Genomic DNA, 8,396 nt, shown 5'->3' with positions numbered 1-8,396 from the left:
CAAATTACAAGCTGGTTGCTAAAAAGCAGTTCATGTAAAATTTAAAACAATTCTTTTATATTATAAAATAAATGAACAAAGTTTCTACTTTGAGTTTGAAAACCAAGAAGCCAAATTGATGTTAGAGTTAGATATTGACAAGTTTTACTAAAATGGCTGTTTACTAAAATATAATTTTCAAATTTATAAAGAATATTATGTACAAGTAAAAAATTAGTTTAATAGCAGACAAAAAAGTTAAATAGTTTTTAAAACATGAATAAATGTATAGGAAAAGAAGATTTTTTAGTAAAACAATACTTTGATTAAAAATAAGTAATAAACTTTCTAAATATAAAAGATTTATGTAGAGCATACATTTTTGTGAAAACAAAGCATCAAATTTCTATATACTTTAAGTTAATACTAATAATCTACTAATAAACCATAAGAAAATAAATTAACACGTTTTGCTTAATAATTTAGCAATATTATAATAAAATGATTACATAAATCTTGGTATTAGCATTGTATAAAACTATTTGAGCTATCAGAATTTTGTATATTTTCTTTCAAACAAAATTATAATTTTTAAACAGTTAAAAAACCTAAGAAAAACTACAATTAAAAAAACAACTTAGTTGAAAAATAATTTATTTGAAAAAAAGATTAAATTGGTATTGTTGTAAGTTTTTGAGTTCTCTTTTGTAGCCTAACTTAATTTCAGTAGTTTATTTCAAAGCAAAACGGTCTCACTCTCATTATAATTTATCTAAACGATTTTAAGATATCTCTTTTAAGAAATCACTCTTAAATATAAATAAAAAAAAAACTGGTTGATGTAACCAGAGAAAGCAACTTGCTTTTATTCATATAAAATGGACAGCACATAGATAATAGATAACTTTACTTTTAGTTTATTTTTTTTAGCTGCACTTTTCATTGCTGTTTTGTATGTTTTAAAATTATGCTATTGATGCATATGTGTTTTTCAGACATTATTCAACCTTTATTAACCTTAATCAAGATTCACACAACCCAGTTGCCACTGTAGCGTATAGTCAAAGCTACTTGAGCATGAAGTTTTAAGTTATAACAAACAAAAGTTATATAAAGTATTCTGAAATGTTTTAACATTCTTGTTCTTCTGCTAAACAACATTCTTTTCTTTACAAAATTGTTGAAAAAAAACCAATAATGTTCTTAAAATTCTAGATGAATTTTTACACTATTTAAGTAAAATAATTTACAGAAGATAAACGTTATTTTAGTTTTCGATTATTTAAAACTTTAAGTGACATGTTATCTATTACATTTTGTTTTCAAATGTTACAAATGAAGAAATTGTTAGTAAACTTTAGTAATTTTAGTAAAATGAAAAAAAAAATAGTGTGGCTTTTTAATGATGTGTATCAATTTTTTTTTGTGTTAAAATATACAATGCAAAACATTGGTACAAAAATTTTACAGCTAGTTCAAAAACTCAACACTACGTTAGTAAAACTTATAGCTTTTTGCACTTTAAAAGTTAAATATAATGTTTTTTAATTTGAAAAACTAAAAAGCATAAGACTTTTCCTTGCAAAATTATAGGTATTTGATATGTATTTTTATAAAAAGTAAACTTCAAAAGTATACAATGCTTAAATAGCTAAAATAAAATAGAGAGCTAGATGGCTTAAGCTTTGTATTCTTTAATTTAAATTAAAAAACTTTATTTATTGGTAAGGAAATACTTCTAAATAAACTATCTTAATAACTTAAAAATAATTTTTAAACTGAATTCAAGTAAAAATATTCTATAACTTTCTAATTGAAGTCACTTTAATGTAGTAACTAAAACTTATCAAAAGAATAAAGCTAACTTTGACAACATTTATTCTAATTGGTCATTTTCAAAGTTTAAAAAAAAATACTGAAGCTGATTTTTTAAAACTGTTTAAAACTTTTTTGTTAAACTTTTACGAATTTATTTTTGTCTCTAACTTTTTGATTTGTATGAATGTTTTTTTTTTCATCAGTTGATTTTATTACTATATAAAAATTCATGAACATTGTATATTTTGTCATAGCATTTATAATGATTTTTTGTTAATATCACTAGTTTAATAAACATATTTAAAACGTGTTCTACTAACTATAACCTACTTTACACATATTTTTGTTCTACTTTATACTTTCTTATACATATTTTATAAAAAAACAATTAGTATCTTTATTCAACAAAGCTACTAGAAAGCAGATTTTGAAACTACAATATAGTTATTTTTAATGTATACAATACTGAGTAAAACTAATGTTTACTATTCAATCGTAAAACTTAAGTTTTAGCTAATAAATTATTAAAGTTTAAAAAACTTATTCGTAAAATACGAGATTGAAACATATGAAAAATTTTAAAAATTAATAAAGTTTTTAAAGCAATTTCTATTTTCATGCTATTTTACTTACTTAAAATGCGTATTTATTTAATTAGAGTTTAATCTAATTTGATTACGTAAAAAATTTGTTTTCAAATTCCTAAAATATTTGAACTTTGTAATTTTTACCTAAATGAGTATTTTTTTAAATTTAAATAGAAAAGCATGTTTTAAACTTTTCGTTTATTAAAAACGATAGTTTTAGTGTCAAATAACCATACAAGAAAAATGAAATCATTTCCAATACTTTATAACTTAAATTCAAATATAAAGTTTTTGATATAAGTTGATTACGTATCTGACTTGTTTAAATAACACATAATTGTTATATTATTACGTTACATTAATTATTATATTATTACAACTTTTAAGTTGTACCTCAATGAGAAATTTTGTCATATTTAATCTATTAGTACGTTTTAATTTTCTTATTCTACAAACAAGAAAGTATTACACTTTATTTGTTATGATTTACTTTGCTAGAAGTTTTTAAATAAAGTTAGTTTTATAAATGCTTAGAAGTTAGCACGTGAAAATCATGTAATTTCACATAAAAGTCGACATATATTTTTTTGACAGGATTAAAATTGCATTTGAAACTTTGAAAATAAAACATAAAATGTTATTTAAATATCACAAAAATTTTATGTTAATGACAGAAAACATTTGTTAAAAAATGTTCATTAACACAAAAACATCAAACAAAAGTTTATTTGAGACTGTAAGCAACCATACATGTTTAATTTAGATCGGATAACAAAATCATAACACAAGCTTTAAAATATAGTTTTGTAACAATAGTGACTTGTTTATATAAGTGTACATTATTTCTACCACTATAACAAATTTTTTTCAAAGAAATTTCAAAAATTATTTAGTTTCTGGTCACATTACTTGAGATTTCCCCTGCTCTGCAAACCTTTAATAAGACATGCATTTACGAGTAGTAATTGACTTTTATTTTAAAGGTTTAACTTTAATGAAATATATTTGTTTATGTAGCAGGAGTCGCATAAGTGTTCAATAACAACCTAATGTTTTTTTTTATTTAGGCCTAATATGCGCTTTTTTTATATACTGCAATACTAAAAGAATGTTGTAAAATTTATTAGTTTCAATTTTTTTTTTCCTTTTCTTTCTAAAACAGTTTTTATATATTATTCTTTTTCTATGCAATATCTCTATTGAATTTATGTTTATATGTGATCAGATCAAAGTTTGCAAAACAACCCGGTAGCAGTTGGGATTTAGTTTTTAAATTAACAGTTTTATACATTAACAAGTACAGGTAATAAAATATAACCTTGAAAAACACTGGAAAACTTACAAAACACAGTTCACACTTCATTTCATTAAAACCACTCTTGCACTTGTACAAAATGAAAACTTAGTGTACCAAAGAACAAAACATTTGAAGTAGATAAACATTTATATGAACGCAACTATAAAATTTGAAAACTGTTTACTTTTTAAGATAGCTAGTCAAAAAAACTAAAAACAAAAATGGTTTCGAAAATGTGGGGAAACTTGAAAAATCGAATTAAATTTTATAAAACATACATAAATTATGTCATACTTAATAAAATATAATTTCAACAAACGCACAAATAAAAAGCAATTAAAAAATTGCTACAGATATAATCAATTTAGAATTTAATCAATCTATAACTGTTTTGATAATTATATTTTACTTAGTTCTCTTGTAACATAAACGAAACTAAAACTAAGAGCTCTAACCTATTATTTAGAATACTTCTATTAAGATATCAGTTTACAATGGATTTTCACTTTTATAAATGATATAAAAACTATATCGTACTTTGGTAAAACATGCTATTTGGTTTGGTAGCTAAAATGTCATAAGACAGTAAATTCAAATTGGTTGTCTCAACTTATATTTGAGAATATTTTCAAAAGCATTGTTTTGTAAATTACAACAAAATTAATAAACGAAATAAAATTTTTGTGCATTTAAGAAAACAAAACTACATTTAATAAATTTTTAAGTTCCAAATTGTTTTAATTGTTTTTATCTGGTAGGAATTTCGCTTTCTCAATGTTGTTTTTGAATTTTTAAATCAATTTAGCAGGTTCTTTTAAATTTTAATTAAACTTTTTTTTTAGCCATATCAATTAATTATAATTGTTTCTTTAAAAAAAATAATACAAATTAAATACTTAAAGTAGAAGTAATGTAACCAGTAAAATTTAAGTGGTGTAAAATATGTAGAAATTCATCTGATGAACAAAACATATATGTTGTTTTACTGAAACTAGCATTTTAACTTGAATCATCGATGACTAAGAAATTTTTTGTTGTTTTCTTAAAAAGGCTATATGTGTTTGTTGTGTCAAAATAAAAACAAAACAAATATCGTAAAAGTATTATATTTTGGAATTAAACATAGCTAAACACTAAATAAAAACTCATTTGTTTTCCATAAATTTATTAAGTAGTTTTTAAGTAATACATTTAAAACAAATTATTTAGAATTATAGTATAGAAAGTTGTAAACTATATAAAAACATTCTAAAACAATAACTTATTTTACGTTATTTTCTGGATAAATATAGTTTTAAGTACATAAAAGTATAATATATAAACTTCAACTATAAAATTAAATGCAAACTATCTACCTTTAAAAGTAGGTTAATTGATATTATTAATTTTTGTTTGTAAATAATTTTTATAAATTTTACCACCGTTCACTTACATTAAACAAAATTAAATATTAGATAATTTTCAAATGAGCTGGAAGGGTATAAATATTAAGTAAAAGTTGAATAATTACATTAAACAAAAAAAAATGCATTATTAATTTAATTAAAATGCTTTTCATCGTAGCACAGTGACATTTATCGTAAAATCAAAATTAAGATTAAAAAAACTAAAAATTAAAACAAGGAAAACCTAAAAGTTAAACTAAAAACAAAACTGAAGAATATTCTATTAACATGCATTTTTTAAACAAAGTATGTGATATAGGTCATATAAATTCAAACTGACCTTTTATATTTAGTTCCTAAGAATTACTTTGCAAATTACAACCTTTACGTAAATTTGAAGCATATTTTTATGCACTGATTGTTAATTCTTAAATTATTTTTAAAAAGTACCACACTTGAATGAAATCTTAAGAAACGAAAATAAAGCTGCACCAACCACTTGTACAAATTATTTTTCCTAATTGTTTCCTTAAATATAACCTCGTCACTAAACGATTTTTTAAGTTGTGTTCCCTGTACAGTAACCTCTTGCTTATTTACGCACATTGTGTCCACAGAAAAAACGCGTAAAGATATGAGAAATCTCAAAGATACGAGAGGTACCAAATATACTTATTATATTGACTGTTTTTAAATATTGCTTCTTGTTAAAAGCAGACTGGGGACTTTCCCACTTTTAACAATTTGTTTGTTTTATTTATAAATATTAAAACAAAAGATAAAACTATACATATAGTAAAAAAAAAGGATTTAAATTTATGCACAATAGTAATACGAGTCGAAAAATTTTACTAATTTATTAATAAGTAGATCTTTTCTTTATCTTTAGTTATATGTGACTTATTTGACATTTATATTCTATTCTACTTAGCAAGTTCAATTTATAATTAAGCATTTGTTTACAATTATAAAATGGTGTTTATTCATATATAAGGCAAGAGTGCTGTATTATTTATTTGTGTTTTAAACTCTCTTTACTCAATATACTTTCGTTATCTAACACAGTCATATTTCTTTCAGAGTTTTAATTATTTAATATCTTATGTCAACAAAATTTCTGATATACTGAGGTATCACTAAATGTTTATCAATTAGTCAAGAAACATAAGTATACAAAGTTCCTTCTAAAGGTATAGAGAGGTGAGTTAGCATTTAAAAATACAATTTGAATTAAACATATTCAATAAACCTAATTTGTGCAGTATAAAAAAAAAAAAATTTGAAGTTTTTAGAATTTTAAAATGCATAACTAAACGAGAGTGTGTAACGTCACGAGTGCGTAAAGATGCGAGATGTTACTGCATTTTGAACTAGAACCGAACAGATAGTTAATATTACTTATTAAAACATTACATATACTTTTAAAATTTTCTTTGTTTTAAATTCAATAATGGTTTTACTATGCAATTATTATTCATTTTAAAATTGAGAAGTTAAAAAAACAAAGTAAGTTTTGTTTTAGTTTAATAAAAGTGTACTGCATTTATTAATAAGTTAATATTTTAGTACGCTTTTTTTTTTTTGGAAAAATTAATTTTATGACTGGATTTTTTCTAGCGCACATGTACACTGCAAGTTTTCAAAATTATAAATACTTTTAGTTAAACTGTTCTAATTATAGATTTGAGTATTTGCTAACAAATTATCCTAGGGAAACAAGTTCACTGATTACAATTAAAAACAAATTATACAGTAATCTTCCTTTATTGTACCAACATATGTTTCTGTGTGTTAACGAATTATTATATAGTTTTATAATAGTCAGATTTAGCATAAAGTATTTTACCTATTATTAACTATTATCCTCAAAAAATATGTAGAATTATTTTATCTTAATTTTGATGAACACTTTAGCTTCTGTGCTTTCATTACAGTTTTAATTTTTTTACAGAACCCAGTTGAAGTTTGTTGATTTTTAACACAGAGAAACATATGTTTGTACAATAAAAGAAAATAACTGTATCACTTTTTTTTATTTATGATTTTAGTATACAAATTTAATATATTGTGCAGTTTTTAAACAGCTAAATAAATTAAAAAAACTAAGTATAAAATTATAGAGATTCTATTGAATCACCAAAGTAAAGGAATTAACCAGCAAAAATGAAAGTTTTGTTTTTGTATAATAAAATGAATACTTTGTTTTATAAAACATTTTTTTTTGCGTTAACTTTTTGTTTGTCACTCAAACTGTTGTATTAAAAGTTGTTTTACTTTAAATAAAAAAAACAAATTACTTACGTGCTATCTTTTATTGTTTTTCTAACACAAAACTATGTCATATAAAACACAACAACTAAATACTAAAATTAATTAATTTAAGAACTTTTTAATATCTATTTATTTGATATAAATAATTTTTCTTTTCACTTTGATCATAACTATGTACATTCAAGAGCTTGCGAAAAATTGTAACTTTTAAATTTATTCTTTTTTAATGTTTTTTTTTTTATATTCAACAAAATTGAAAATAAATTATTTTAATTTGTAAAGATTGAGTCTGAAATTTTTAAATAGAACTTCTTTATTGTACACTAGTTAGTTATAACTGTAAACAAAACATAAATTATTTTAGTTAATATGTTTGATTTAATAATATGTTATCGATTCATACCGTTTAAGATTTATAGTAAATTTCAATTAAAAAAAAACATTCATATTCGTTGGTGCAGAATGTAAGCAGCAATCTTTACTAATAAAATAAATTTTAAAACTATATATTTAGCTGATTATTTTAATTGCAGCATGTGATTTGTTTAATTAAGTTAATTCTTATCTACGTCAACTGTTTTTTTATTTTTTATAAATTGCCAATTAAATCAAGTTGTCGAAGCTACTGTTTTATTTATTTTACTGTTTTATAAACACAAAACTGTATGTTTTGCTATTAAATTAAAGTTAAGACAGACTAATATTGCTTTTAAATTATATTTTTAAAAGTATTTTTTTGTTAAATAAAGCCATAAAGTGTAGAAGTCTTATTAGTTTTAATATTACTTAAACAATGTTTATTCTTTCAAAACTTTATTACGCAAACTTTAAAGACCTCGCCAGTGCTTAACAAAAAAGTCTTAATATATATATAATAGTTATGGAAAACAGTATTTAAACAATTAGATAGAAACAAATTTTTACTGAAAAAAAAATTAAATTTCATTTCAAGGTTAAGGCTAAATTTTTAGTAAAGTTTATTTATAGTGATCAAAACCAAAGTGAAAACAAACAAAAAATATGTAAAATACTTTACTTTACTTTCTAAATTTTAATTAT

The sequence above is a fragment of the Thalia democratica genome, chromosome 5 (assembly GCF_965202585.1).
Source record: "Thalia democratica chromosome 5, ktThaDemo2.hap1.1, whole genome shotgun sequence".
In the NCBI taxonomy this organism is placed as follows: Eukaryota; Metazoa; Chordata; class Thaliacea; order Salpida; family Salpidae; genus Thalia; species Thalia democratica.
The sequence above is the reverse complement of the archived record's forward strand: the minus strand, read 5'-3'. Positions refer to the sequence as shown.